We start from the raw sequence: 23,455 nt of genomic DNA, 5'->3' as shown, positions 1-23,455 counted from the left end.
TTGAGAATAAAACTCAACACAAGCACGATACATTTCATAGATCGTCTCATGTCTTCTGTATTTGTTATTAGACACAACTCAAGGGTAATTTTAAAAAATTTAGTTTCTTAATTTGTGGAAAGAAATGCTCAATGTCTACATTGGCAACGTGAAGACATTAAAAATTATGTTGCTTTTCTTAAGTTAGCCAGCTATGCCTCTTTGCTCCTCAAGTTTTTGGACCAATACCCCATCAGGTTGAAATTAGCTCTGCTACCATCTGGGCAGTGGCAGAGGTGACTTTCTCTTCCCCCTGCAGATACCTGGCTAAGCAGGGGTGGGGGGAACACCCAGGAGGGGAAAGCAGGAAAGGACACTGGCAGGGCATCCCCTCCATGGCCACCAGTCTCTGGGGGTGACAGGGAGATCTCCTCTTCTTCCTTGGTCCTGGGTAAAGCTACAAACACTACTCTTGTGGTAGGCTCAGAACCAGGATGGAGAGGACCTGGAAAGATCTCTGCTGTGTCTCCTGTGAAGAAGTGGAACTCAGTGTCCCCTTGGGCTGTGCCTCCAGGCTCCCCTGCTGGCATGCCCATTGAGGGGTTCTGCACCTTTTTCTTACAGGGAGCTTTAAATGCCTCTCTTCCACATGTGGGCCCCAGGTACATTTTTTAGCACGATGTCTGACTGCCAAAGTGAGATGCAGGACCTAAGCATCTTGCCACTCCTTGGCCTGCTCTAGCAGCTCTCTGGGTAACTGCAAAATGCTTACAGCTGAAAATTCATCATTAAAATGTTCTTCAGCATCAGTCTTTCCTTCCCCTATCACCAGCAAGCAACCAACATCAAGACAAACAGGGTGACCCTGACAAAGAGCTGACTATTGGCTTGTGTGTGCCAGCTATCAGGTTTTATTACTGCTGCTTTCTGTCTTAGCTATTCCTAATTGTGTGTCAAGAACATTTCCTGCCTCAGAAAGCAATAATCTATATTGCAAAGAAACAGGCCACCTAAAGTACCTCCATGAGCCAGAGTCTCTTTCTTCCCTAGTAGTACTTTGAGGACTCAGCATCCTCTTTGTCTGTTGTCTGCACAAGCCCTGAATCCACAAATATCTGGAAAACAAAAAAGGAGAAAACAGCATTTTGCTGAAATACTTCACATTCAGCAGAAACTGCAGGGATCCTCTTCTATCTTTCACTTGAAACACTTGACATTAGAAGGGGCAGGATACAAACAAACACACTTGTGAAACAGAGGAACTTTGGCAAGAAAATCCTCTGTTAATACACATTGATTTACATCATCCATGTGCAGCATGCAAAGCAGCACTATGGAAAAATAAAACACTGCATACATTTCTTCTGTGGAGCAATTATCAGTACTGGCCTGCATTTTGTAATAAACTGCCTTATGTTTCTTCAACTATAACATTTTGATGTTTCAGTTTGTGCTATATTTCCCTTACAGAGTCCATGGGAAGAACATTTTCAGCTCAGAGCACATGTTGAGAGACTTGCCTGTCTATAATATTAATGCATTCCTAAAAAAAGCAAAAGGATGCCTCTGAAAACAATCAAAGCTTGTACATATTTTTTTGAGCATGTTGATATTTTCCAGGAAAGCTTTAGATCTTGATTTTCTATAGTGCAGTTTCCACACCCAAACTGTTTATTCTGAATTTTTTTTCTTTGACAACTGTTAGCTGTTTATACCTGGAAGATAGGAACGTTTGTAGCTCTTAAGGCAGCCATTATGTTTCTCAGCCTGACTGTTTTCTTCTGCTTCCTCATTATGTCTTTAAACTTAAAGTAGTTTTTTATTTTCTTGCGAAATAAGACATATATCATCTCATGTTACTCCTATGATGATATATTGTCTCCTTATAATTTTATGTTTCATGTAATTTGTGGTATGTTTTTGTATGCAAGCCATTGAGTACTCCAATTTCTACATAAATCTTAACTGTCTGAAATACATATAATATTTCAGTGTTTACTACCTCTGGGTAAGAAAAAAAAAGGTATTTCTTGTTTTAATCAACTATCATGTGGCAAAATTATTTTCTTTTTTCTTTTAATATTACAGGCATTAAAAATCCTGAAAAAAAAATCCTGTAAAGTAATAAAAACCTTTTAAAGAATAGAACGATAAAACATTAATGTAGTTAATGCATTTCCAAGTGGCATATTCTGCAGCTAAAAGAAATGATGTAGAAATCTGCATTTTTCAATTACTATTGTTGCATTCAGAAAAAAATAAACTTATCAGAAATGGAGCAGAACTAAAAGTTTCCCATCTAACTCCATTTCTCCAGCTGTTATTTTTTTTCTGAAAAACACTTCAATAACGGCTCAACAGAATATTTTATAGCAAAAGCTGAACACCTGAATGACAACCATGTCTGATAACAAATGTACATGCTCTGTTTTGTTAATCTGCAATAATCGAGGAGGAAAGTTATATAATATTGATGGATAACATCTCTCTTTTATGTGATATTTCTATTTGCTGGATTAAATAATCATATTGTAGCAATATAGAAAAAATAGTTCAATTTTTTTTTTCTCTTGCACGTGTAACTTCCTCCTAAATGAAATCTTGAGATCTGTTTATCGCAGCCTCTCAACTTGCTTGGTTGTATATTTAAGCCTGTATAAGAGGGAAACATGCTTTTTAAATTATCTTGAACTAGGGCTTTGAATGCAAGTTACCTTCCCACACAAATTAAAAAAGAAGAAAATAGATGCATCAAAAATGCTTGTTTAAATCAAAGTCAAAAGGAGTAATTTTTCAAAAATTTTACCCAGATTTGGTTCCTACAATAGCTTTGTTTACAAAAACTTCTATAATAAGTCAAATCCAGGTCTTCCTCCTCACCCTCCTTTCATAATAAATTTAGCCAGTAAAATAGGCTATTTCTGAAAGTGGCAAAGCCAAAGTGCAACAGCCTTTGCCAATGGAAGCGACTCTCCTGCATTTTGTCAGTGCACTTCTATTTTCACTTTTCTTATGCAGCTTCTATCCAGTTAATCTACATTTCAGTCATATACCATTTTCTTATCCTATTCTTCCCTTAGTATTGGATCAGAGTGCAGACAAGCATTATATAAAGCCCAGGCAGTGCCAACAGATAGTTTGTTTGCGTTATGCTGTCATCACTGTGATTTATCACAACCACTCCCAGAGTAAGGCATGAGATTTACCTTACTGTCCATTCAGGACCAAGTTTTACAGCTTATGGTGGAGAGCAGTCTAGAGTAGATGAAGGCTCTATGGCTTCCCACATTCACCAAATTGATTTTTTTATGTCCCTGTGATGCTGAACCACAGATTCACAAACTTAGATTGAAAGCAATGTTTTCAAGAGGACATTTTAAAAACACTTGTACACGGTGTTATGTCCTCTTCTGTAAAACATGAAAATGCCAAACGCCAATCCTAAGACTCTGACATCCTGCAGGTAGAGTTACACAAGAGCTCTATTAACTAATATTTTCTTTGCCGTATAAACCACAATGGGGAGTGATTTCAGAGTCAGAATATTAGAACAGTAGTCATGTTGCTAAGATCAACTTCAGATCTTCCCCCTACTGCACAAAGTAAATGTCTGGAAGAAAGGCTTATTTTAAATATTTCTGAATTACCTTTACTTTCTGTCAAAAATTTCTTACAGGAAAAGTTTCTATTTATCCTCCTGTGACACCAGGTGTCTGTCAATCCTGCCGTGACACCAGGTGTCTGTCATCTGCTGCAAAGTGCGATGTGCTGGGATATTCCTACTTGTGAGTAGGATATTCTACTTGGGAGAAGTGACTACTGAGTCAGAAAGAGGCAGCCACCCACATCTGCATCTAAGATAGGATTGTTCTTATCTTAAGAAAGTAACACAATATGATCAAAACAAACAAACAAACCTATCATTCACTATCTTTACCAAAGGAGTAGTGACAGTGCAGTGTTGACTCACTTGTAACCTTTCGGATAGCAGGTCTGCTTCATCACACTTTTGGGTTTTTTTCTCAAGGAGGTATGCAGTAAAGCTGGGAACTAGCAGAGAATGTTAGGCACATTGCACAAAGCTTCTGCAGAAGCAAAAGGCTGAAATACGAATCCATTTAGAACAATGTAAAGCTCTGTGGTTTTGCATTTCTTTGTATTACATGTACCAGAGAAGTCAAACTCAGTTTGCTGTGCTTGCCTTTTTCATGACACTTTCCACGTACTTGCAGACCCAGACCACCGGACCTCGAGGTTCAATATGTTTTTCAATATGTTTATTATTGCTTTAATAAGCCATGAATATTGGCTTGTTTATTAAGCCAATAAACTTATAAACCAAGCCAAACTTCAGCCTCTAGAGCACGTCAAAAGAACCAAGAAGTGCAGTTTTTCCTTGTGGGTGGGATTTCTGACACAATTGTGTTGCTGTGAGCAATGATAGCACTGTATGCAGTTAAGGAACAGTAAACTGAAATTTCTTGTCATCTCCATTTGTAAAAGTGATTTTTTTTTTTTTTTAATACCAGTAAAGCTAAAATATAAACAAGTAATTTAGATGAAGATTCACACTTCAGAGTAATGCGCTTATTTTTGTTGACATATCATATAAAGGTATTTAAGAGGTAAATGTGAGATTTGAATCATAGTGAGATTTGAAAATAGAGAAAGATATAGAAGAGCAAGAAGAGGAGGTTTTGGTGTAAAGAAAAGACAATAGGAGCAGTTAGCTAAGTAATTTATTTGTGGCCACAAGAGGGTGTGGACATGAACTAAGACTGAAAAAAGGGAAGATAAAGATACAAGGACATGACATAAAGCTTAGAGCACAATGGTACAAGGTAATGGAGACCAGCAGCTACTCCCATGAAAAGATATGAGGAAATCTGATGTCTGTATGGGCTGCCACACAGTGTTACCCCATCCTCATACTCTCCTGTTTGGCATGCATAAAAACAAGCTTTCAGCAGCACCTTGTACAAAAGCTCATAGCTTCCATGTCCATTAGCAACCTACAAGATGTTAGCACTGGAGTGGAGTCGCAGTGAAGTCCTTTCACTGTTGATAGGTTTCATTTGAAATGTGTACCTCAGCCACAGGGAATGTGCCACCTGAGGCAAGGTCCCCCAGCTGCCAGCTCCAAGGGTGGGTCTTTGTTACCCCTGCTCTGTGGTAGCAAGTGTGGGTCAGCTCCAGCAGGAGGGTGTCCACAGCTGACATGGAATGCTCCTGTAGGGAAAGCATTTGTCATGCTACTGGGGAGCCCAAGAGGGTTGAAAGCTGGGGATATGGATGATTCAGAAATCATTAATGGCAAATGAAAAAAGGATTAGTACGGTCTACCCTAATTCTGGAGAGTTTGACGGGGGGATCCAGTCCCTGGGAAATCTGTACAGGGGAAAAAAAAAATAAAATGCAACCACCAAACCAATAATTAAAAGAAAGTGAGAAAGGAAATATATTCAATATGGGTAACATTAAGGCTCCAGTTTGATATACAGCATGAGCATGGTCTACGTGATGCTGGGCAATCATCTAAAAGTGAAAAGCTGTCCACAAAAGTTGTAAAGGAGGATAAAGCATTGCAAACAACAAAGACCAACGTAATTTAACATTAAGACTGGAGACATAAACAGTAGATTTAAGGTAAGCTCTCTTTATTAAAGAGTTGATCTGTATTATTCATCCCATAAATAGCAAGATTGTTTCAAAAAACATGTTCAGGGTTCTGGAAAGCAGGAATTTCAAAAGAAAAAGCTAAAGTCTTTCTTCAGTCTTAACAATCTTGGCCATGTGTCCATGACAACAAGAATATGTTAACATTATCTGCCTTATGAACTCCTGATTTCCTCCTGCATGTATCTGAATAATGTGCCCTAATTCCAGCAATTTTTCTATATCCAGAAAACTTCTGCTTTAAAAAATGAATTAGAATGCATACTCCTTAAAGGAAAGCCTTTCTGACTCATATACCTAAACCAAATAAGGCAAAACCCACTCCCTCCCCACAGGATTCAACGCATTACAACGTCTGCATTGAAAATGGCAAGTCAGTCAAAATACAGAATTACCACCTTTAACCATTTTTCATACATTTTTCAGGAGGTTTTTTATACTTCTGTTTTATTCCATATTTGCATAATATGTGAAAATGGCCTTTTCATACTCTCAAGCTTGTTTTGTAATTTCTCATTTACTGGTTTTACACAAGATAAAAATACTTTTCAGGGTATAAATTCAACTTGTTTAAGAACACCATATTTTCTTTAATTATGATGAATAAAATCTTATCTAATCCTAGTGCAGAGAAATAATTTTAAAAATTAAATCAGATGACAGAATGGATTCTCTAAGAGGTTTTATAGTTTAACTCATTGTCTTGGTTTGAGACAATTTAAGGGAGAGCACTGGAATGAGCTGCCTTCCTTTAAGGGTTCCAACAGTCCCTTTTAACCTATAAGGAATACTAATAGATGAAAGTGAAGGAACCCTACCTTGGACAGTCATCAATAATATTTGAGTTCAAAATGACACATCATGATGAAGAAAACAATCAAGCTAGACTCCACCTGTGTGCCTTCTCATCCCGGGGAGCCAACCATGTCCTGGGGCTTATCAGGCACAGCCAATTGAGGGATGTGGTTGTCCTAATTTACTGTGCACTGGTGCAGCATCACCTCAACTCCTGTGTGCAGTTTTAGGCAAAACAATATAAAAAAGGCATTAAACCATCAGGGACCACTCAAAAGATGGCCAGAAGGATTGTGAAGGGCCTTGAGGGAAGTCATAGAAAGGGTGGCTGAGGTCACTTAATCTGTTCAGCCTGGAGAAGAGACTGAGGGGAGACCTCAGTGCAGTCTGAAACTTCCTTGTGAAGGGGAGGGACAGGCACTGATCACTTACCTCTCTCTGCTGACCAGGGATAGAATCTGAAGGAACAACATAAGGCTGTGCCAGGACAAGTTTAGTTTGGATATTAGGACAGGCTTTTTTACCCAGAGGGTGGTTGGGCACTGGAACAGGCTCCTCAGGGAAGGTCACAGCACCAAGCCTGACAGAGTTTGAGAAGAATTTGGACAGTGCTCTCAAGCACATGGTGTGAATTTGGGGACTGTTCTGTGCAGAACCAGGAGTGTGATTACAAGGATCCTTGTGTCTCCTTTCCAATTCAGGATATTCCATGACTCTATCACTCTTTGCATTCATAACAACATTGATAGTCTTTGAAAACCAGACATGGAAACACACACCATAAAAGCATCATAATCCTTCAAGTATCCAAATATCAGGTGCTAAATATAAAGGAAAATGTTTATATTTCAAATGAAACATAAACAAAAGGCTAAAAGAATAATGTTCAAAATCCCCTCCACACCTTCAACCCAAATTTTTGAGATGCTGTACCCTTATAATACAACTCCATAACTGTTGTCAGAATATGTGTTAGTAGCACACTGACTGTGTTAATCTGAACTAAATTTCCCTGAGTGAGAGGATACAAAAATCAATTTTGAACTATATTCCTATCTAAATATTGATATAATACCCATTTCTCATGTGGCTGGGCTGTTCTGTGCTCAAAACCACATCTGAAAAAAGGTTAATAAATTCAGTAAATGTCGTAAATGTCTGGTTGATGCTCTTTGTTTTCATATTTCATAAACTTGTGGCATCAAGTCAGGAAATATAAGCAGTGGCATGTGTCAGGGAAAACATTCATATCCTGCACCTCACAAATTTTGAATTATCTGCTTCACCAATGTGGTCCTACAGTTCTCTAACCCACCCATAAATAGTGAAAGTGGTTTGCATACTTAGAGCTTGAAATCTATAGGCTTTCCTCACTCTCGCTGTAACATTTAAACAGAGCCTAGCATTAGTGTGCTCCCATGTCATTTGTTTACCCAAAGTGGACTGAGGAAAATACCTGGATGCTTTGCCAAATTCAGGTCTTTGCTGGTGTTACTGGATTCACGCATATGCTGGCCCAGATGAAGGCCATGTAACTACACAACCAGATGATTGCATGAACACAAGAATCCTAGATAATGCCTAGAGAGTGCTGCCAAAGAAAAGTCTTTTGGAAGAATGAAATAATTAATCAAGACTGTACTATTAACAACCCACATATACTTCAGTGCTCAGAAACTCCTCTTTAGGACTTTCTGTCCCCAAGCTCATCATGCAGCACTCAAGGAAAACAACAGAAAAGCTCTCGGTTCTGGATTTAGGAATTTGTGTCTTACATAAAGACACACTGATAGATGAATGTCTAGACTCATTAAATGAACTGCACACTGTTTTACAGGAAGTGGCAGCTGGTCTAACTAGCTGCTTTGAAATAGATCTCTGTTCTGCCTTTGCTCACAAGCAGCTAATATGTTACTGCAGGCAGGAACCATGCTTGCATTAACGTATTAGGCAAGATACAGCACTTCCAGTGGTTGCCATATTTCTGTTTGCTTATGTTATAATAAATTACTATTTAGTTCAGGATAAAACTGGACACCAAAACCCCTTTATGAGTCTATCTATTTGACATTGGCAGGCAACCCTCAAGTAGCTGCACAGCATCTGCACGGAAGGGGACTAGTGACCTGGAAACTCCTAGTGAGGAGCCTCATGTCAGTGTTTTCACAGTGACACTAACCCAGGCAAAACAAAAGGCAGCTGACTTCTTTAAAATCCAAAGACAGAGGTCATGGAGAGACAAGAATATTCAAGGAAACGTTTCTTACATTAAACTCTTGCAAGTCAGAATTGGTAACCACCTTGAATTCATTATCACCATCCATTTTCTCCTTGTGCCCTGGCAGAGATGAAGAGTGGCACAAAGCCTCACTTTGCAGGTGAAGTAGTGGAGATATCACAGATGCACAGAAGGAATTTATAGACCTTCAAGGAGGGACAGAGGTAAATTTTGTTTTCAATGTGCAAACATTAAGACAATAACGATTTCCTAAATTTCCTTTATTCAGGCAGAAATAAATAACTTTAAGGAAATATCCCTTGTGCAAGAAAAAACAATAGCCCTTTACTCTCAAACGCTGTGTGCCAAGTGACACAGAATCATTTAGTGGACCAGCTCTCACTGAGACTTAAAATTTGAGTTAAAGTTTCTTGAGAATTGTCAGCAACTACACATTTTTAAATGTGAAATTTCATTCCATTGTTTTAAAATCAATTCTGTGGAATGTATAGATGACAATATATATATATATATCTATATATATATATAGATGACAAGTAATAGATATTCTAAAAATATTCTGTAGATATTTTCTGTGCCCAAAGAATTACTTTTTACTTTCTTAAATTATTGAAAATCATTGTGCCTCTCTCTCAAAAAAATCCCAGAACAGAACCCTCCCCCTGCCCCCCCCCCGCCCCCCCCCCAAAAAAAAGCAGCCAAAAAAACCCAACCATAAAATCATCAGCCTGTCACAACAAATAAGTTATTTGGTCTGAATGCATCTGATGTGCTATACATGCTCTACACATCACTTAGGTGTAAAAGGTCTCACATTTCAGGATATCCTTTTATCTTAAAGCATCTCAGTTTATACAATCAAGTTCTGTTCCTCATTTGTGACACTTAAACAAGCCCTTAAAACTACATGAGAATCTCAGTTTAATTCTTATACACATTTCTGGTGGCTTTTGTGCAGGAGGACTGTGGAGAAAGGTTAAAGATATTGAGTCAATCTTAAACCAAACATAAAGAAAATAATGCAAAATAATGTATCTACAATTTTTTCCATATTTTAAAGCCACTTCCACTGAATTCTGAAAAGTTGGTTCAGGTCTCTTGACCCAGGTTTTAGTTTTACATATATCTACCTGCATAATAATAATCAAATGAAATTATCATAACAAAACTACATTAAATTATATCATATTACATCTAATCCTATTCTCAGACACAACTTAACAAAACCTTCAACTTGTTAAGTTAATCTGCGCTGTACTCTGTGTATTTCTTAGAACAAATTTCAGTGAATCTGCCTTTCCCACCAGATTCTAAACAGATATGAGTTTAGACTCAGATTCATGCAGGGCTTTCTTGGAAGGTGTCATGGTGTAACACCAGCCAGCAGCCAGTCACTCACTCACCCACCAGCAGAATCAGGGAGAGAATCAGAAGGCTAAGAGGTAGAAAACTCATGGGTTGAGATAAAGACAGTTTAATAGGAAAAGCAAAAGCTGCACACACAAGCAAAGCAAAAGAAAGAATTAATTCACTGCTTCCCATGGACATGAAAGGGTTCAGCCGCCTCCAGAGGGGCAGGGCTGCATCACATGTAATGGTTATTTGTGAAGACAAACATCAGCACTTCGAGCATCCCCCCCTTCTTTATTCTTCCCCCATTTTTTGTACTGAGCATGATGTCATTTTTTCTAGAATATCTGTTTGGTCAGTTAGATTCAGTTCTCCAAGCTGCATCTTCTCCCAGTTTTCCGTGCATCCCCAGCCTCCTTGACAGATTGGCAGTACAAGAAGCAGAAAATCTGTGTGTAAGCCCAGCTCACCAATAACAAAAACACCCCCATATTATCAACCCAAATACAGAACATATTTCCCATACTAGCCACTGGGAAGAAAATTAACTCTACCCCAAACCAACATAGAAGAGAAAGTTATTCCTTTCCACTAGAGGAGATAAGACTAAATTCTGACTTCCTATAAAATATGCAGAACAAAGTCAACCTTGCAATGCAGATCAGAGTCAAGGAGCATTCTGAATCTGATAGCTCTTGTTTGCAGATGAGGAAATTACCATGGTGGCTTGAGATCTAAATTATCTTGACTTCTCTCAAAGCAGTGAATAGTGGATAAGATTATCAGAACAGAGTAAATTGCAAAGTAGGGATGTAATGGGACAGAAGACCTCTGAATTTAACAGCCTCTTGACACCCTCAACATTTCATGGCAAGAAAGCTCACTTTAGTCCTGTGAAAAAGGTCTATTTACTGCCTCTCTCATTTTTAAATGCAGACATCTTTCCAATACCTCCCTGAGTGAAGACTGTGGTCACATTTGTAACTCTCTGTTTACACTTCATAAAATTATTATATTCTTTTTGAGATGGAATTCAGAATTGCAAGCAAGCCCCAAACATAAAAGGTTTGTTATGGATTAGTGCAGTGACAATGTGAAGCTTTCATTGAAATTTCCTAACATTCTTTTTGCTTTTTGAATTGGTGCTTTTCTTTCAAATATCGAGAGTATTGATGGCTCTCAAAATGTCTGATAATAAAAGCAAAAATGTCATCATAATTTCTGTAATTATTCAGTTTGAGAGTGTTATAAAAACATTTGAGTTCATGAAAATTGCAATCACTATAGCATGTTGACTCTAGACTGAAGGTAGATTTTAGCATTTGCATGTACTCACAAAACATCTCAGGCAGGTTGTCATCACTTTCTGAACTGTCTGTTAGCATTATGGTAAATCACATGTTATAATCATAGTTTGCTCCTGTCTTCTCCCAAATTGGCTGTCAGTGTCTCAGGTATGATTGCGATCCTGTTTTTAAAAAGGTACAAATATTTGTGCCGAATGAACTCTTTTTTTGTTGATAACTTTAATGGCACTTTAGCCTTGATATCCAAATGGCATATCCACTGATGAGATCTAAGGATAACAGAGAGAATGAATTCTCTTAAATAAGGTCTATATTTTCATCTTCATTTAAAGAGTAGAAATGTTTCTTGCAAGATTCATTTTGAGTACGCTAGAAACTCTTAGCATAAAAAAGAAGCAAAAAAGCTTCTTTACCAAACTGAAACAGTCATTCTTTGGTTATGATTTCTAAGTTGGATTTCCAGCCTAGTCTAAAGATTTCCTACAGCAGTGCAAAATACCCTCTAGGGATAGGACCTAACACAGTTTCAATGAGGACAAAAGGATTTTCTCTCACCACAGGTCACTTACATTGCTAATGCATGTGAAAAACTGCCACTGCCTGCCTCTCTACTGTGTCTTTTACTTCTAACTCTTCCTACATTTCTCATCTGTAACTGCATGCAAAGGGTGCCTTGATGCAGGCACAGCACTGCAGAGCTGTAATCATAAATAGGGTTTGTGTCTGGAAGAACAGATGATGCAGACAGCAGCTCTGTGGCTGGCACTGCAAATGCCACATCCATCTGGGAACAGAGTAGGATGAATATAGCATAAGGGGATTTCGGAATATTTTAGTGAAACCTGCTGAGATTCACACTAGTGTTGTTGAAGGCCTCACAACCCCCATGGTCACGGAATAGTAGAACTGGAAGATTTTCTCATTATTCATGTAAAAGACCTGTGCAGCTACAATAGTTCTGGAACAATCCAAATGAAATAACAGGGTCTTTCTCTACAAACACATATAGTGTGGTTTATTACATACATATACATTACATTACATATTACATTATATTTGTCTAAACTGATGATGTCAGTGATTCCTCAAATGATTATGAATCGTAAATGTACAATAATATTTGTGGTTTGTGAGGAGATTATTAATAAACAGATATATCAACTGTATTTAGTAATTGGGACACAGTCCAAACCCATTTCCTTCTTAGATCGATTACCCCCAGCTTCGGAACTTATGAACCTAAAGACTACTACTCCTACACAGACCTCTTAACCACAACTTCTGTGTCATCTGTAAGAAAAGCCCAGAAAGGGAAAAAACTTCAAAAAATTGAAATCTTACTGTTTGATGGGCACTCTGTGTTATTAGGTTGACTCATCTGTGAGAACTCTGCTAGCTCATATCGTGTATCCTCCTTAAGAGCTGACACTTTCCTGAGAGTCTCTAAGGGAAGGCGGACAAGAATGTCAGCAGGTAGAAAGCACTGTTAAGGGAGTGGTTGCCAGTAGAAGTCTGTGCTCATGGAGTGACTACAGCCAAGACTTCTACCGTGCTAGAAGCTCAATAATTATATTCCAGTTAATATTCAGATGAAATGGAGCACCAACAAATAGATGCTGCCACCGTAGTACCAAGTAGAGTTCACTTTCCTTAAGCAGGTCTCTGTATGCCTCATCTTTGTTCATACCCGTATATTAATACTTAGCTGCACCTTCTTTGAAAATATTTCAATGCAAAGCATATTCAAATTAGTTTGAAATAGATTTTATTTATAGGGATGATCACAGGTTATTATATTTTAGGCTAGACAACTAAGTTCTGCATGGAAACGAAGCAGTTCATGGTAATTTACAAATTAGATGTGTATGATAGGCATCAACAATGATGCCTATTCTGGAAAAATAAGAAAAGCATCTCACAGATACGTAAAGAAGACATATATCAGATTTGAAGTAATCCTCTAGCTTTACTCAGCTGTACTCCACAGGCCAACTTTAACCTCTTATATACAGTGCTGACTAATAAAGACAGGGTCCAAACCAAAACCATTGTCATAAGCTTAGAAAAAGCAGCCTTCGAAGAGGGAAAATGTACTTATTCAGCATATTAAAAAGGAGAGAGAGAGAGAGAGAAAGAAAGAGAGAGAAAGACACAGTAAGTATTTTAACATGTACAAAATATATACAAAGATGAAGGAAATTAACCCAATTGCCACAGGCAAAAAAATTACAGGCTTGAATTACAGAAAGTTCAGATGCTTTTGGGGTGGGAAAATCCGTTGATAGTAAAGATGATGAAGTCTGTGCATGGAAAGGGAAAGTTGCAGAATATTCTGCTGATAGTTTTGTAATATTAAATAAATTGAAAAAGAACCTTATGGCTTGGGCACCGTCTGGTCAAGTTCTTAGTCAAACCTGTTTTCTGTGATTTCTCACTACTTTTGCATATGAAAAACACCTATGTCTTTTGTTATGTAAAATAATTATAAAAATTCCCTGCTGTTGTGTTTCCAAAACACACGGAAACATATATACTGACGTTAACGGAGTAACATGACATCAGCAATGTCCTAAAACTCTCTTTCTAGATATGTTGACTTTAAGCCAGAACACGCTTTGGTTCTGATGGTCCTGATGATTAGCAGACTGAAGAAAATTTGAACCTGAGGGAAATCTGCTTTCTTGACATCAGGGAATCCAGATACATTTACATTGGATCTAAAATTGGCACTGGAAGCATGGTTACTTTTTCTTTCTTAATTTTAAAGAAAATCTGTGCTAGATCCACAGGGACAAACCCACCCTTTCATTGTTCTTAGGTTTAACCCACCCATCCATTTTCCTTTCTGATCCCATTTGTTCTATTTTAACTTTCTTATCTTCTGTACTTCCTTCTTGAATTCTAATATTTATTTTAAGCTATAAAAGCTAATAAGATCTGCCAGACACTTAAAATTCAAACCCAGAGATTACTGCTGATTATAATGTTATCTTAATTGTTATCTAACTGTTGGCAGGTACTGCACAGTTACTACTGAAAACTTTGGTAACTCACTACTAAGCACAAAATAAGTAAGTTTAAAATTAAAACATTAAAAATGTTTACATTGAAGAATGAGTTACTATCAATATTTTAATAAGATATAAAATGAACATGAATATTCTCCACTGGAATATCTTTTTATTATTACATACAAATAATTAGTCATGCATGTGCTCATGTATGTCTACATGCAGTAAATGCAGAATTAATGTAACAAAATTCCAGATTAAATGCCATTATTGATAACTGGATCATTGCATATAAAAAATAATAAAAGGCACATTCAGCAGATTTCAGTTTTATAAATGTACTTCATCTCCTGCAGCTTTAAGACTAGCAGTTCCAACTGAGTGACATGAATAATTTGTATCCTGTTATTACACTTACGGTGCACCATGCCACCATGCCTTTGGTGAGTGAATTATGTTTTTTTGATACAAGCAAACTCATTTTATGCAGCACCTGTAATGTGCTAAGACCATGGCTACAGCCAGTTTTGACGGCTTATCTAGAAAGCAATAGTTGAATTGCTTGCAATCATTCTTTTTATCCTAAGGTAAACACTAGGTATTAGTATTAGGGCTTCTCTATCACAGGCAGGAGCTATAGACAAAATTGTATTTATGACTAATAAAATTTGATAGGCACTCAATAGGCCAAAAATAAAGATTTTACTAACGTAGAACACAAACCCATGAACACTGAGATTCAAGGGATTTGAACTGCCCCGCAAAGATGGTTCTGAATCTCCTTTTCATTATATGCTTTTCATATATATGCTGTCATTATAGAGATGGCCCCTGGCAAAGGCTGAACAAAATACTCTGGGCCTCTATGGACAGACACCTGCTTTTTATTCCTTGGTCAAAGTGCAATCTCTGTCCTTTGGTGAGAATAGATTGCTGTTTTGAACAATAATAAAAAATACCAGCATCTTTTAATCTTAAATTGTGAATCAATTTTTTGTATTGTGTAATCCCTCTGTACCCTGAATCAGCATAAATAAAACACAATGCACGGCATTCCTTATGGTTTCCTGCTTCTCTCATGGTTCATCTCAGGAACTGCAGGAAAATCCCATCAACAATATTGTTTGAGAATAATTAGGAAAAACAAGGATTGGATTTCCTAATGGTAACTACACTTCTTTTCTATACTGACAATTTTAGTAAACTAATATGATCACATGTTAAATGTAATGTTATTGTTCTTTTCTTGAATGTAGTAGGCACACAGCTAAATTTAAAAATAATGCCACAAGAATCCCTGGCAGCATCAATTGCTCTTGATCATTCTTGCACTCCAGGGCTACACCACCCCCTCACACACAGATTAATGTTCTAATATTTGTCCTTCTCAGAGCCCATTTCACAGAGTACTGCAGACTAATTATATATGTATGTTTTTCTGAATCATCATAGTGTAGGAGACAGTCCCAGTCTGAAAAGGGACTTGTGAATTTTTGGCCCAGATTCCACCTACATGATCTTGAAAAGGATGGGATCTGGTGAAAAAAGGACAGAAATTATGTAGGATGAAGAATCAGGGCTCAGAACACGCAAGTCATGGTAGAGGAACTGTTAGAGTACAGACTACTAAGATGGAAAGAAAGAATACCTTGAAATACTGAGCAACTACAAGCAGATAGTACTGTAGCAACTTTCAGATAGCTATAAAGACCCATGGTAATGCAGTAATGGGAAACAGATTTTATTTCTCTACACAACTTTATCTGAAATGTCACTGTGCATCATGCAAGCCTCATTGTTATTTTAAAAATTAATTTTCATATATATGTGGTGTGTGTTAAAAGCAAGAAATATGCAGACTGATATTGAGCAATTTCAGGACTTTTGGAAGCACCTCAAGTGTGCATGACAAATTAAGGAACTTTCACTAAATGATCGTGTTTTTTCCAGTTACTTAGTTCACAGGAATTTCTCACAGTTGGAATTGTGCCCTTCAGTCACAGGAAAGAAGCAAAAACATATTATGTTGATACAACATAATTCAGTGGCAAGTGCTTCAATTGTGAGGTGCACTTACTTACTGCATAGAAGACAGGACCAGACAAAACTGCCAAGAAGACGCTCTCATTGTTCAGAAAGGACATCCTTGCTGTCTAAATCCCTTCTCAGAGAGGATTGTAAATGTGACTGGATCCACTCCCACTCCTGGAGCACTGGTTACAGACTTGGTCAAGGGTTAATGCCTGAAGGGTTATATATGTGTAATCAATCCTCTAGATCACATAGCTAAGATCTCATATTTTAATATGCTGTTAATCACTTACTGAATATCTGACACCATAAGGAGTCACACAACCTCTGGGAGTAATCTTAAGAGGTGTCCCTACTTGGGAGTATCCTAATGTGCCACCTGCTGTAGTGCATGAGAGCTCAATGGCCCCTTGGACACTATTTATGGAGTCAGAGGATTGACTTATAGTGATATTTGCAATATTTGCAAGACACCCAGATCACCCTTGCAGCCCAGCTTCCAGGCTGACATCTGTGCTCCAAAGCACAGACTGAGGTGGATGCAGGCATCACAATCACCACTGGTGGTTATGGCATAAACTAGGGGGCATGCCACCACCTACTTGAACTTTTAAAGGTGTGCTCCCATCCCAGTATCCTTATGAAAATAAAGAGATAGAGAGACAGACAGAAAGAAACCTATTTCCAAAGCACATATTGTGGAGCAGACAACAGCATTCTAACTATGCAAGTCACTGGGATATGAAAGAATTAAATTAATGGTCCTTGGTCCAAATTATTAAGTTCGATTTTCCTTATTTGAGTATTCTAAATGAATCCAGATCATTCTGTTGTCACAGGAGTGGAGCTTTTGACAAAATTAATATAGATTCACTGAAACACTGCTTTATCTGAACAGACACAGAATTGAAAAGGTTAAAGCTTATCTTTTTTTATTTTCTCAAAACTTGTAAATCCCATAAGATCAGAACATGGAGGTGTCCTAATGCTTGGCTAGCTTGTTTGGGTACAGAGGATACTGAATAGCTTTTAATTTAATTAATGTTATTCTCCTATTTCTTCCATAATTTCTGAAAGTTTCCTACACTCTACCTCTTGGAAAAGGATTTTCCATTTAGTGCCAACCTGGCCCACTTTACTAAAGTCAGTGATTTTCTTACATTTCTCATAGCAACTCCCATGACTTTGATGAAGTTAACTTCTTCAATTTTCTCTTTCATTTACCATAGTAGAATAAATTTGCTGCCTTTCTATAATGAAATTTTCTTTTCTATTGGTTCATCTTGTTTCAAAGCATGATCCTAAATGTTTAGTTTGATGGTGCTAAAGCAAGTTTTTAAATTTTAACAGTGGTATTACTTGCTAGGCAAGAAATATTGTTGCCTTGTAAAATTGCTAAATTATTTAATATTAATATGTGTTGCAATAATGTGTATTCTTAGGCCAATAGTTTCATAGAATAATTAATTTTATTTTTGTTATTAATTTATTATTGTAAAATTTGAGCCAATACATAATTCAGTTGGTCAAGAAGTCCTTTCAGTCTTTTGTTAAGCAAGCAGTCATAAGAGATCTGAAATGTACATAAAGTAACAGAGGTGCTCTACCTTAGAGTTACTCCCCAGTTTGTAGTAATGTTTTGTTCAGTGCACAATTGTGCCCCTCATGTATAAGCACAGCACCAAGTGAAGGAGATCATCTATTACGCAGGTCAGCTCTCAGTGCTCCTGCAGCAGGAAGGCCTCTGTAATCCTGCTGTAAACCTTGAGCCAAATATTTTACTGTCAGGCAGGAATTCCCTGTTTGTGCCCTGCTCTGCATACTTGTCTCTCAAACCTGTCAGAAGAGGCTGCTAAGAAGGAAAAAAAGGACAAGAAAGAGGACATGCACTTATTCTCCACTGACACCGAGTCCACAAAGACCCTGGAGAAGTTTCTGGGCTGCTTCACTGTTTGTCAAAGCCAAATTCTGGCCCTATGTGTAAAACATCATAGAAGGCTTATTGAGATTCATTTATTCACTACAAACTGCCCTAGCTGGAAAAAAGGAGATAACCAAGCCTGTTTTGAAATCTTTGCACACTGATCTTGATCACTGTATTCTACAGAAGCCAGAGGGTGTTTGGGACTTTTGTAAAGAACTTTTTCCCACAGTCTTCTTTTAAAATAAAAATGAAAATGTAATTATATGCACGACTTCTGATTTTGTCATGGGAGCGCTGTTAGGAATAGCTGAAAACTTATGAGCATATAATGAGCACTAAAAATATAAAGGTACAAGGCAAGCAAGTGGCTGCTTTTTCAGTGGAACTTACTCACAAATCTGTTACTTCTCAGAAATGCCCATATCTGCTTTCAAAAATTATTGAGATTCTTTGCATACAGTTTCCTGTTGCACATTAGTACTAACTTTCTTTACAACTTTTGAAGTTGGTATGATAGTAGCATATTGTTACGCCATTCCACTAGCCTACTTCATCAAAGCTAATTTTGTGGTGTTCTTCCTGTATTGAGAGAACTTAGTATCAGGGCCACATATTTGTTTGCACACATTCCTTGTAAATAAAAAGGATTATTTCAAAGTCTGATCCCTCTGAAAGCAATGGGAATCAAATAGAATAGAAAGTGTTTAGTCCCTATTCCAGTATTTTATAACAAGTAATATACAAACACTCTGAGCTTCATTTCAGGTCATGCTATAGGTTTTTTTTGGCTGCCCACTACTTTATGCTTTTTTTTTTTTTCCTGTCTCTGCTGTTTCTCTGATACAAACACTGCTGCAATCCACCCATATCGATATCCTGGATCTCCTCATGGCCATGGCTTAAATCTTATTACATACTATCATACATAATCTGTTTTGACAATAAAATCATATTGCTTAGGATTAATATTTTCATGGGAAATACAATTTTCTAATTTCTCTAAACAAAATTTTGCCAAACGGTTTTCATTATATTTCCTTATACCTTAATTTTTCTTTTTATTGATTAATGGCAAGACTTCTAGAAAGCTAGAAAGTTTTAAGGGATTTATCTATCTTTATCATTTACTTACTGTGGTCAGAAGAAGAGGACTGATTGATTACAGATGCTCTACATGCTGCTATTTTCAGGAGTTCCTCAGTAACACATAGTGATGGATCAACCTGCTGGTTGACTGAAACAATTTACTTTATCTTCTTGAAAGGATGTCAGTCAGTGCACAGTGGAAGGTGGTGAGGGGAATCACAGCCATACTAATGTCTTTAAAGTTCTTCTGAAGCAAATGAGGAAATCTGAGGATCTGAAAAGGTAGAAGAGGGCAGAAGATTTTGCATTTCCCTGACTGGGCAAGTGATATTCAGCTGCAGAACTGCAAGGCATGTAAACACATTTCCCTATTAAAAATGACAGTGGTGTAAAGCCTGATAAAATTACCCTTTCCTGAAGCATCTCAGGAATTTCAAACTTGAAAACAGACAAGTTGGTTAAAAGTGTGTGTTCGCTTCTTCACTAGAATGATACATAAAACCCCCATCCTTTACAGTCAATATCAGCAAAAACCAAATCTTCATTAATGTGGAAATAAATTGACCTTGAAAGAACTTATTGGATGACACACTGGGAATAGATCAGACAAATACATGGTGAATGTTAAACTGACATTTAGGCTTAAACTCCATTTAAGCAATTATATCAGAAGCACTGCTTCTAAATAGATAATTTATATTTGTCAAATGCATTTGTCCATCTGTGGCTTAGCATAATCACAAGTAAGATTTTTCAAGTTCGAGGAGAAATAATGACACAACACACACTAGTAAGGGAATATGAGAAAAGGTGGAATGGCTAAATGTATATTTTATAGCACTTCCCTCTTCATTTGACTTGGGTTTAGGAAAAGCTAATGTTTATTTTCAGATTATTTCCTAGGCAGAGTTGAGCAAATATAAAGACGCATTTTTTTCCTGGCACAACTGTTCAAATTCGCATAAAAATTAACAGATTCTGTTTATAGCAGCAGATAATTTTACCCCAAATATTTGCTAAAAATCAATGCATTTCCTGAGTGGTTCATATCTTACTCTATTGCAGCAAGTCTGCTGAGAGTCAGTATGTCTTATTCCACAAATGACTCCTGCAAAAATAATTCTCTCTTTTGAAGAACATGACCTTTTCAGACTCTTTGTATCTGGCTGGCAAAAAAAAGTACAAATTCCAGCTCATTAATTCTTCCATTGTCCACCTGGATCATCCTGGAACGAGTTTACTTCTTCTGTCTAGGGTACACTTCAGAAGGTTAATTTCCAATGTGTTGCTCCAGTTGTAACAGAACAATCACAAAACATGGGTTTTATTCCAATTCTGTCAGAATGCTGCCTCTCCTCTATATCACTTTTTTTCAAACCCTACTGCTTATGAAAGGTTTATGCACTAACAGAGTTTCCAAGACATGTATGTGGTGGTATTAATAAATCAGAGCCCAAGACATTCCCAGTTATGAATTCTCCCTGATGCTTTTAATTTGCATTTAAATCTTGCAAGAACTTGTTGTTTAAAAGAAGATATGAGGCAATTCATATTTTAATCCACTATGAACTAATTGCCTTAAGTATTCAAGCTCGGAATCAGTATTTTGTGTACTTAGTGTACACAGTCTGTGTTAGGCATTAAGTGCATGTAGCGAGTTTAGTGTTAGTCTTGTTTGGAAAACTGCCAGCAAAGCTGAAACAGGCCTTTTGACATATTCAGAATAGCAGGAAACCTCTTCATGAATAATTATTTCTGCAGAATTGTTTACATTCAGAAGTTTTAAATAAATATAACACTTTAAGTAGAACCACGTTTGTCTTAGCATGCTGTTCAAGTGAATATAAATCATAATTTACCTTTGCTGCACAACCTAATGCAATCTATTAAGGAAATAGTTCTTTTAATAACAAGACTACAGGAAACAGAAAGCTCAATCACACATAAAGAGACAATAAGATTACTGTTAATACACTTTTAACCTTTTAATAAATCATACTGATTAGCACACTGAGCTGAAAGGATCAGTGGTTATTTTCTTACAAGCCCCCTTTATGGACTGAAGATTTTGCCACCCTAGAAAACTCACAGAATATGATGCCCCTGTTCATTCCTTCATCCTTCTGGTAAAAGGCCAATATTTTTGTAATTTAAAGAAATAATTTTTAAAAGGAAAAAAGGGATGCAACTCCTATATTTGTCCGTGGTTCAAAACATTAAACTAAGTCTAAAATACAAAACCCAGAAGACAAATCGATAATTTGTGTTCAAAAATTGTAAAATGTTAATATTTTGAAACTATTTTCTATATTTTTTGTATTGGAGAAAACTTCCAGTCAAGTGCAATCAATGAGGCACAAAACTAATAGAATTATATAGCATAACAAGGCTATTCTAAATTGGTCATATAGTGGAAAAAAGGCATACTGTTCCAAGAATTCTAACCTTCACACCAGTCTCAAATTGTTTAGCCCTGAACAGTTATAAGGGATGAAAAGTTTATAGAAAAATATTTTTCTTTTTTTATCAGGACAGAATTGTAACATGCTACTTGCAAGTAGAAGAGTTATCAAAGTTTAAATGCTAGATTAATATGAAAAATATTGGTAATTTGAAACAATTATACTTCAAGCATCTGCAAATCTCAGGAACAAACTTGCTCTTAGTACTGACAGTACCTTTCACTTCTCTGGCCAGTCCAACCTGATTCCAGTGCCAAACAAATGATGCCTCTGAGGATTCCTTCACAAAGCCTTGGCCATAATTGTAAACGTGGCAAAAAAATAGTTTTTCGAAGTGGTTGTTGGATTCAGAACTACAAACCAACTCTCATTTTGTTTTGTTTTGTTTTGTTTTTTTTTCTTTCTTGTTTCAAGAAACTTGGTTAAACCACTGGTAGCTCACAGGAAACCCTGAAGTTTGTTTCAGAAGTGCAAACAACTTTCTAATCTCCCTCTGATTTATTACCTGAGTGGTTGCTGGCAGTCAAACAGCCAGTAAACACACAGATTAATATCTCATGAGCAAAATAAAAATAAGTAAGAAAAAAAAAACAACATCAAAATGACACTTTTGATATCTGGTTGTACATACAGATTCTTACAGCTTTTTTTTTTTTTTTTAAACCATACATGTATAACTCATGTTTTTTAACTTCCTTCCAGGAAAAGGATGTATTCATTAGATGTACCCAAGGAGTACACAGACTGCAGTGAACCAGATCACACTTTGTTCTAGCTTACAGTGTGTTCCTCCCATATTTTGCCGAAGGGTTTTATTTAGCCACCCGTGTTTGGCTGGTGACATCACCAGTACAGCTCTTTGGCCTTTAACAATAAAGCTCGAAAAAACCCTTATAGATTGCAGTTAGCTTGGAAAGCAGGCCTCACCAAGGCAATTTCTATCTTCCTGATGTTACACTGACTGTCCCTTAGCTGCAGATTTTGGATTCTTACTCCAAATACATGTTGCTCTGTAGCAAAGCATCCTGGCTAGCTCTGCAGGACACTCAGACCATTTCAGAGCCTTTCACAGGACTCTCAGTGACCAACCTGTGACAGTTCCTGATGTCTCCTCTGGGCTTTTGTGGCTCCAGCAGCAGGCACAGGGTGCAGATCCATGCACATCCACACACGCCAGCACTGAGGCTGCTGCAGGCACACCCTGCACACCAGACTGTGACCCCAAAAGGAGCGCTCGGAAATAAGCCAGCAAGAGACAAAAGCCGTGGGTGTTGGGTGTAGATGACAACTAGTACACAGCACCATCCAGGAAGGAGAACCCTAAGAAACCCTGTGATTTGCTGAAATATTTTAACATTTTACATGGAGATTTGGAGGAAGGCAACTGCTTCATCGGCTGATGGACTTCAGTCATTAGTGTTCAGCGCAGAAAACTCAAGGATCAGCACTAGCCAGCTCCTACCAACACCTGATCTTTTCCTGGTGTCATGTAGACTCTAGAAGCCTGATCTTTATGATAAATATTGTTTACCTTCGTATCCATGACAAACAACAAAAGCTGATCATGTGATGTTTGTGCAATCAAAAGGATTGAT

This window comes from Poecile atricapillus, chromosome 3, assembly GCF_030490865.1.
Source record: "Poecile atricapillus isolate bPoeAtr1 chromosome 3, bPoeAtr1.hap1, whole genome shotgun sequence".
Classification (NCBI taxonomy): Eukaryota; Metazoa; Chordata; class Aves; order Passeriformes; family Paridae; genus Poecile; species Poecile atricapillus.
Note: the sequence above shows the minus strand (reverse complement) of the source record.